We start from the raw sequence: 10,106 nt of genomic DNA, 5'->3' as shown, positions 1-10,106 counted from the left end.
CAGAAGTATGTTGCTGTATTTAACAAAGTCTATTTTCCATGAAAATACTGACAGTGTATAATCTTGTTTATTAGTTATGTACCATTCAATAAAAACCTTGAAGCTTTGCCCAAATTCGAGTTCATTTCTTGTTCACCATTCTCAGAAGAAACAGGAAGTGGCTACGTATTAGAAAGCAGTGAAGACACCAGGTACCTTTTCTCTCTGACCCTGTGTTTTGCCCTTCAGAGACAGCCTGTGTGCTCATGCCAACACTTTCATTGTCAGCTCTCCTCCTCAGCCAGCCACCATTACAATCTGTTTGTCTAGTTAATTGCAGCTGCTGTGTTGTGATGCAGAGACACTACCAATCAAGTTTTCACTTCCATCAGAGTTACTTGCAAAAGGTAGCTGTAATGCCTTTGACAGCACTTCTTCTACATGTTCAAACAAAAAACTTGTCCTAGTTCCAAATCCTGTTTTTTTGCTCCACTCTGACACTCTCATTCACTAAATGCCAGTCAACACACAAAGCTGCTGGAGCTTAAAATAATTTCAGAATTATCATCTACTATCTATTAATTTGACTCTTTTCTATCAAAATTTGACCTTGCAACCCAAAACACTGGCAGCATGTGCCTCTGTTTCACAGCTGTGAATTCATCTTCTTGGCTGCACAGCTGTGCAGCCAAACCCCAGAGCCCTTTATTTCATGATCTTGCAATTGCAGCAGCTTCCAGAACACCACACCTCATAGCTGTTTTAGTCTGCTTTCCCTCTCTTGTCCATTCATCTGGCACCACCTCCAACTGTGCAGAAACACATTCAAACTCTCTATTTGCCAATGTCTGCAGGTGCTAACTACTCTCTCAGTGTTGATATACAAGCGTGCTGCATTAAGTAAAAGTAACATCTGATGACACATCCTTTTTTTGAAGGTGTTTTAGTATTCTGATATTAGTCTGTTATTTTTTCCTAATTTTTCACTACCTGGTGTTTTGGGGACAAAAAATGGTAAAAGATCACATATCTATTGTCGCTGCAAAATGACAAAACTTCTGCCCTTTCAGATGTGGCCTGATCAGGCAAGTGTGTTCCATTACTCCATGATGAAAACCAGGTTTGACCCACACATCCATTCATAAAATCTGTACAGAGCATGAATAATTATCAGGGCCAATTTTTTCTACTAGAGCAAGTAGTAAATCATGTGTCTGACTCCTAATCAAATCGACTGTTTCTTTTTTTTTCCTTTCCTTGGAAATTCCTCTGTACTTGGATCAAAATCTTACTTTTCTTAAGCAATCTAAAAGCAGTTCAAGTACATTATTTTCTAAGCTCATCCCTCCTGGGTGAAGAGATGCTTTGGATCTGTATGGCATCTCATGACATATGGCCACAACTGGCTGCGAGTCTGTGTCATCACAGAACCTGTGTATATTCCAATTCACTTCCATTTCTGACCACTGAGTTGACCAAAGCTAGGCCTTCTGCATCCACCTGGCCAATTTCTTCTTGGTACACCTGCATTTCCTTGAGACATTCCTTGAGTCTGTAACAACTGGGAAGTGTTCTGCCATAAATAAGCAACAGGTTACTAAAATAGTTGAATAATGAAATTATGGGAGAGCAGAACATACACAGTAGTAGCAATATTTTGTGTTTGCCTTCTGCACTTAAATAATTTTTGGAATAATGTATATTAATTATCTCATTAAAAATTACTTTGCCCAAATTCTATCTCTGCTCTGATGTTCTCTTCATCCTTAGTGGTTACTTTTTCCACCCTTCTCTTGTTGCTGCAGTGCATAATTTCTTTTTGCTTTCCTTATCCCTGTGGCAGCTTCGTCTGAGCTAAATATTATATAATGCTTTATCACTTTTTGTTCTAAGCCGGGTTGCCCTTTTGAATTTTCTGGCAGGGTAGTAGGTGCACTCAAATCAGCAGATGTAGCAGTGAAGACCAAAGTGAGATTTCAGTTCAGATTTTATTGACAATTATATTCTCATCATTCATATCTGGCACTACAGAGATGAGTGAAGCCTAAGTACCTGCAGAGATGGTATTTATACCTACCTCCCTATGGTTCATATAGCAGCTAGTTCTGTTGAGGGCCAAGCCCAGACCTCAGAGAATTTCCATTGTCCTGTGATGCTCCCCAGAACCTCGAGGTATGTGCTTTTCCCTGATAGCAGGGAGAAGCATCTTTCACTATCAGCACCCCAAAACATTTTACATATGCAAGTCAAATATAGTGTTCTGTCAGAGCAGTACCAAAATGAAAGGTGCAAATGCTAGATCAGTATACATCCCAGAAAATTCAACAAAGAGGAAATCATGCTTCTTTCTGGGAAGAATGTGTAAAGCAAAGATGAAAGGATTTGGTCTCAGAACTTGGGGCATTAGAATGAGGAGTTTTAAAACACAACTGAGTATCTTACCTGGACTGCCAAATTATGAGCCTACTGCTTGGTGAGTTTAGAAGTAGCTTCTTTTGATGTGTTCTTCACCCCTTTAGGAGATCTGTCAGCCTGTTTGTGAAACACAGAGTATGAGTTTCTGGCTGGATGGGTGGGAATTCACAGGTATACTTGTCTGTATCAAAGACAATGGCATATTCATACACCACTCTCAACCCCCAATATTCTTTCATTTTCATCCACTTCTTTATCTGAACTGTTATTTTCCTTGTAATTTTCAATTATCAGAGTCCTATCTGATAAAGAAAAACATATGACAAAGTTTTCCCACACAGCTACTCTATGAGTAGACAATGACTAGTCTATTAATTTAGGATTAGAGATTCCCCACTCTTTGAAGGAATATGTGAATCTGAGCTCACTACTCTGTCAGGCCTTGAGGTCTGTAGAGAAATTTCACTAACTCCATTTATCCACAGATACTTAACCAATTTTTAAAAAATTATCAAGGACTCCTAGGCTATGCAAGAGCAGACATTTTTTATTTATTGTTATCCTTCCTAACCTCCCAGCTCTTGCTCAAGACTCTCTTGGGTCTAATTTCTTGTTTTCCAACAACCAGTGCTGGCATTGGCCAGGTAACTCCTAATGGATATAGTACAATTCCTGGCTTCAGTACTTACTTCGAGCTTTGCAGGTCCAAAGAGTGTGAGTATGTGTGTGAGGAGCTGAGGTGAGGTTTGGAGGCAAAGTACCTTTGAAGGTTAGATAAAACAGGCTTCTTCCTTTCACTAGACAAAAGCTATTTCTGGGGAGTGAGTTCTGAAAAATTAACCAGAAAATGCATGATTTTGCCCGTGACAGGAACAGTTTGGACCATGACTAAAGAGCTCTACTTTTAGGAGAGGCATAAACAGGAATCAGATAATGTATCCAAGAGTTGTAACATGAAATCCAAACCAAAGAAGGCTGGTGTATATCAGATGGATTTATGCATTACTAAACCAAATTTATTGGTGACATTTGAAAACTGCATTCTTGCTTGAACATGTAAAAGTTATCTTGAGGTAGCTTCTATCACAGCCAAGAAGTAGGACCCCTGCACCTAATAGTTATTGATAAAAGATTTTAGAAATTGTGGGAAGAGGGATGTGTAAAACTCTTGCCTGAAGTCGGTTTAAAAATGTTTGTTGTTTCCTAGAGGGATGAAGCAAGGAAGTGTGTTTAGAAAAGGGACAAAACTGCACTGGGAATCATTAGTAATTGCAGCTGAGGGAACATGACAGATGTTTCCAGGAACTAAGAGATTGTTACCTACTCAAAATTTCACCGTTCTTTTCTTTTTTGACTTCTCAAATGTAATTTTCTTTCTATTTCTACTTCTATTTCTATAGCAAGCTGTCGTAATCACAGTCACATTCTTATATTTTACTGAACATTTTTTTTTGTGGTTATGAAGTTCCAGTTGAAGAAAAAGTTCTCAGTTTCTGCATTGATGGCTTTTCCTCTTCATTCTTTTCTGACTGCTGTTTATAAAGAGTAGTACTTGAAAATGCTCCGTTTGGCCTGCTTCATTCAGCAAAAAACGACTTTGCTTTCAGGGAAAATGGAATTTCTCACATAATTACATGATTCCAGGTGGTATTTTTTGATGAATACAGGTGGTATTTTTAGATGACCACATCCTGTAACAACACTGATACCACTGGGAAAAATTGAAACACTGGGTAACATCTGGTTGGACTATGCTGTGTTGTGGGTGCGATTTACTGATATTCATTAGCTCTAGCCTGCAATGCAGCAGCTTGTGTGGAAAGCTGGAACAAGCAGTAGGGTGTTTTATTCTTTCCAGACAGATCAGTGCCTGGGATGTAGGTTTTCCATAGGAAATTAATATTAAAGGGCCAATAGTGCCACTGACATGAAAAATATAGAATTGCTGGTTTTATATAAATTAAAATATATACACCGAGCAAATAGTCCATGTTTTTTTTTTTTTTACAAACTAGAAACTCAGTAGCCAGATCCCAAAGACTCTTACAGTTCAATATACACATGCAATAAACAAATCCTGCTCTACATTAAATGGGTTATTGTTAACTTCCTACACCTTAGACTTGTTTGTACAGTTTCTCTTTGGGAATTCATAGATTTCTTGAGCTAGTGATGAAAGGGGTCAGCAGAAGTACTGCTTACTTTTGTGCAAATTAGAAAATTGCAAACTAGAAAGTGAGGGGATTGATATGTACTGACTTCCACAGTACTTAATGCTGGGCACTTGCAACATCATCAGCTGTAAGAAATATTTCAATATCCTTCATCCCTGTGAAAATTCTCATTAGAAGCTGAGTCTCTGTTGGCCTTCAGCTGAACTCCAGACACCTCTTTCCATGTGCTGGTGTGTGGGGAAAGCTGAGGTGTTTGAAGTTCTGTAGAAGCTTTGATAAGGCTTCTTTCCATCTTGCATGCTTTCAGAGCTGGCCTTTGTACCTGCTACACAGAGCTGCTAGCTCTTGCTCTTGTCATCTTTCTAATTTGTTTGAAGCCAAATAAATAGGTGATTTAAAATAGACCTTCTCCTGTGCTACAAAGGGTCTTAGGTGATACTATGGTCTAAATTATTTGCATCATACAGATAAAAAATGTACATGCAATCAGCTGGATAAAAATTGTAAAAACAGTAGGTGGTGGGGAAACAAGTACCAAAAATAACTCACATTTGAAACGGTCACAAAATGTCATATGTTAGCAGTACTTAACCGAGATCAGAAAGCAAAAGAGTTCATTTCTCTGTAAGTTATCAAATCCTTCTGGTAAGTGACACTTTGGAAACATTCAGCAGCTTCATAACTGGCTGACAATGTTTTACATGCAGGAAAGATGGCTAGAACAGCAGTAATCAGCAGAATAAGTTGGTTTCATAGTTGAGCTTTGGTGAGGTGTTAGATCGTGTGGGTAGCATTTATAAAAGCTTTCTCACTTTTAATTCTCTAGTAAAGATGACTGTCTGCTTCACAAATTAATAATATTTTCCATTCCCTCATAATGCCAAATGAATTAATTATATCATATTGCATTATATGACTATTTTTCTGGTCTTTTTATAGTACTCTATCACTAAGATGAAATATCTCTTAAGCTCTTTTCCCTCTTCATCTCTCTGCAATAACATGGTATCATTATAATTTTACCAATAGGTTCCAAACTCATGTTATTCCTCCTCTCTTGTGTAAGCCACAGGGACATATCTGGTGTAAAAATTCCTCAGATTAATGCCATTATTTATAATGCAATTTTCAGAAAAAACTTGCATTATTTTTATCATGTTTTTACTTCATATTTTATGACTAAAAAAGACCAGGCTTCCAGATACTTTCATTAAATACAGCAATTGCTTTACATTCACTGGTCACAAGGAAGGTGTGGTTCCTTCATGGGAGTTGACAGAGAAGCTTCACTGATGCTTCAGATGCCTCAGCCAGAAATACACCTGAAGCAGTTGCTTTATGGTTCCTGGAAGGAGGGCATTCCCTATGCCAACAGTGTGCATGTGTTTTCTTGGGTTGTTTTCCAGTGCTGAATGCTCCATAGAACCTGATCAGTTGTGTCTCATCCAACAACTCCCTAAGTAGAAGGGGGTGCAGGCTGTCCAGGGGGTGGATGACTTACAGGAGAGGGAACAACCTACATAGCACCAATGGAAGTCAGGCAACAAAAGGAAAAGGCTGCAGGAAGAGAGGGACTCAGCCTGTCTGCACACAGTGTGAATGGCACCTCCAAATGTGGCACCTTCTGAAAAGGCTTTCCCTCAAAAATTTCACTTAGATTCAGCAACATGGATGCTCTTGGCTTACTTTTCAACATGCAGAACATGAAACACTCAGTAATCTGCTCTGGAGACATGAAGTACTTGAATTTAATAACCTCTTCTACTCACAATAAATATGTCAATATTTATTTTGGAAAATTTTTGTGTATAGAAAGATTGTGTGAAAAAAAGGAAATTTGTTGGTATTTTTATATCAAATACTTGGACTTCTTTGAAATGGTGTTTAACTTTATATTTAACTATATCAATTTTATAATAAAATACCTCTTTCTGCCAAACACTAATTTTTTTTTCTTAACTTCTTAGTTTGTCAAAATTTCAGATTTTCAGTTTAGATAGTGAATTTAAAACTAAATTTATATTTAGTCTTTGCAGAAGAACAGAAATTATGCATGTGAGTGTTAAACTTGTAAAGAAAAAAAGATACTGAAGCTTTAATTTTAAAAAAGTGCAGATTAGGCCAAATGTAGCAAAAACTCTTGTGTTGATCTTTCCACCTTGCAATGAAACCAGAAGTGTTCTGTGTTTTTTGTGACATTTGAGTGGCTAATGAAGTCCAATTACTTTTCAAAAACTAGTTAGCCTTTTTTCTTCTGATTATGCTATGGGCAGTTACCATTATATGATTCCAAGTTCAAGTAATTGTTGTGACAAATAGAACTTTAGATGCTACCAGTTAGACCTTTTTGGGTCTTTCTAACTTCCTGTTAATTTAATCTTTTCTTTACTTGAATTAATTGCAATGGAGGCTAGTATATGAATTAAAAGCATTGGCATGTGCAGCCAACTAATCAGATTCCCACTAAAAGTTTGTTCACATGGCTTTAAGCTCATGAACAAATCACAAAATCTTACTTGTGGTGTAATAGTAACAATATGGTGCACCAGAACAGGAAGAACAAAAGCTGGGAATAGTCTGTTGCATGTGAAGCAGGTAGTGTGGGAAAGTAGATTTAGGATTTACATCTATTAAACATATACAATAAAATATGGTAATCTAAATATATGCTTATGAACTATGCATAACTCTATATTGAATATGCCTGGAGGCTTTCCTTGCTACCTAAACCCCCACTATTACAAAAATCTCTTGACAAAACTTGTCACTTATTCAGCAATACATTGTCTTGACACTATTCTCAAGTAATACCTAAAAATTATCAGAAAATCAGTGTTGCTAGTTTCTGTCTAGAAAATATTTCCATGTTTTGCTGAAGTGCTACTTTCAGTGTTTTCAGCATGAAACTGATGCATTGATGATATGTGATCACTAGAGAACCCTTGGCCCTTTTGTAATAAAATGTTTAAAAAGAATACCACAGCAAAATTTCAAATCAAGAGACTTTACAAGCTCTGCCGAGTTCTCTTTAGTTCCTGCCCTAATTTCTTCTTAGGTGTGTATGAGTACAAGGCTGACACTTTCCAGTGAGGGGTGAGTTGATGCAATTAGTCACCTTCACTTAACTAGAATTGTCCAGAAAGCTCATAGACAGAATGCTCTGAATCTATTGAAAAAGCCTCTGTGCATGTGTGCACACGTGTGAATGCAGCAATTAAAGCATGCATTAAAGTCAAAACTTTCCTTGGGTCAAACTAAGACTTTGTGTTCAGCACCAGAGACAGGAAGGAGAAGATCCACTTGCCCAAAGGCTGTGGTTCTGCTGGGAAGTGACACACACAGGTTGCTGCTCTCTGGTCCAATACCAAAGGCAGAAGCATGACTGGAGCACTGACTATCCTCTCTCTCTGCCCTTTCAGTGGAAAACTTTGAAGGCTGGCAGGCCTTCTTGATTTCTACTGATAATCTGTGAGAGATGGCAGTTCTGTACTGATAAAGATTGGGAAATTATTATCTTGGAACTTTGCAAGTTTAATAACAAGTGTACTGGTATTTTTGTTTGTTGCATTAAAGTCCTTTGAGATTTTTAAAGAGGGTATGCCATTACCAATACTGTCCTGTTATAGCATGGATCAGCAGCAGACTTAGTAATGAGTACTGTGAATCTGTCTTGCAACAGAACTAGGAATCACTGCTTTCAAGAATTTTCAGACACTTAAATGTCCTTTACCTGGCAGATTTTTATGACAGAAGAAACAGGTTGTTTAAGGATCAAAACCTATAAGCACCATTATTTTGCATGCAAGAAAGATCTCTGATCTGAAAATCTTATCAATTATTTAGGTTCTGCCACCTACCAAGGGTTAGTATTTTGAAACTGTTTCTGGCTGGAGTTTCATGTGTGCTGGTAATACTGTGTTTAGATTTTCTTTTCCCCTTCCAAGTCACATACACACTGTAGTCAGGTATGTTTTTTGTTTTGTTTGTAAGTAGTTAATCATGAAGTATCATGGCTCATCTTTTTGAAACTGGCAAACTGCACTGCAGGTTGTGCCCTTGGCTCCCAACCCTGCTGCAGTCACTGTTAACTCACTGGGAATGCCAAAAAGACTCAGTTCTACTGATGCCTAACAGAAAAGCACAGCAGCAGTTACTCTTTATTTCATATGTGTTCACATTATTATTTGCAATAATCAGGAAGAGTGCAATACAAATGAATATGAATAAAACAGGACCTGTTCTACAGTAGGCATCTGTAGGCATCATCCAAGATCAGACAGAGCAAACAGGAAAAAAACCATGGGAGTGATGCTAAAAGCCACAGTAGCAGCTGTCCACTTCCCAGCAGTGCCCAAGAGGAAATGGCATGGAAGAATATGCAATCAATGATAGCATGCTATGAAACCTTCCTATAATACTGTTCCAGCCCTCCTTCACCAGCAGCTCAGAAACTTCAAAGGGTGGTGACTTTGTCTTCAACAGCCTCAAGGGATTTCTCTTCTATCAATTTACTCTGTCACTTTTTGAAGCCCTGTGCACTTTTGAGTTCGCATAAACAAGGATGATCAGCTGTTCTGTATAACAGGAGAAATGGAAGAACTCAGAGCAACACAAACAGACTTGAAAAACAGTGGGAAAACCTAGATAGGCCAAAGGGGATCTCTGGGGTAGTTTTCAAAGTCTGGAAACAATGAAATGTTTCTTTTCACAGTGGAAAGCCAGTTGTTTCCATATCAACTAGAGCAATTTGTACCTGTCTGATATAAAGCTAGAAATAAAATCACCACTTTCTTCTCTAACCACTAGCACTAATCACCGACTTATGAAAACGTAACAAAAAGGAAAGATGCAAATGGACAAATAAATTCTTCCCTTCAACTATTTTTCTTCTTCAAGCAAAAGAAGAATCAAAACAAGAAGTACAGAGGCTTCAGTGATGTCACTAGAAAACACAGTGTAACTACAGAACCACAGCAACCCAAGGAGAAGCAGAGGGGTGTGACTGGTTTACATTTTTTTTACAGTTTTTTTCTTACCTAGCAGGGAAGGGGAAAAACAATGGCTTGTGGAGGTATGTGCCTGAATCAATACAACATGAATCCATGATCTTGTAACTACAGAATCCTATATTTGTTGATTGCATGTACAGCAACATACCCAGCATAAGAAGTAATTCATTTGTACCTTCATCATCATACTGTGATCACCAGCAAAACACTGCTTACACATTTCTGGATCACAACAAGCTCCATTCCTGGCCTGGCAGCAAAGCAAGGCAGCTTCCAGCCAGAAGGGAATTACTGAGGAATTCTGAAGTTAGGTTTGTGAACAGTACTACCATTAACCTTAGATGCTAATGTAACAATGTTTAGCAGCAGTATTAACACAGTGAGAACAGAGAAACATCTACTTTCACCTTTTTTGACAGTCATCTAAATTCATGAGTGTATAAAGGTAAAGGCTGTACCAGATGAGAGTAAAAAATAAAAAATCAGAAGTATCTTACCTCACAGATAAGTACCCATCAGTGGGTGCCTA

This window comes from Erithacus rubecula, assembly GCF_903797595.1.
Source record: "Erithacus rubecula genome assembly, chromosome: 8".
Classification (NCBI taxonomy): domain Eukaryota; kingdom Metazoa; phylum Chordata; class Aves; order Passeriformes; family Muscicapidae; genus Erithacus; species Erithacus rubecula.
The sequence above is the reverse complement of the archived record's forward strand: the minus strand, read 5'-3'. Positions refer to the sequence as shown.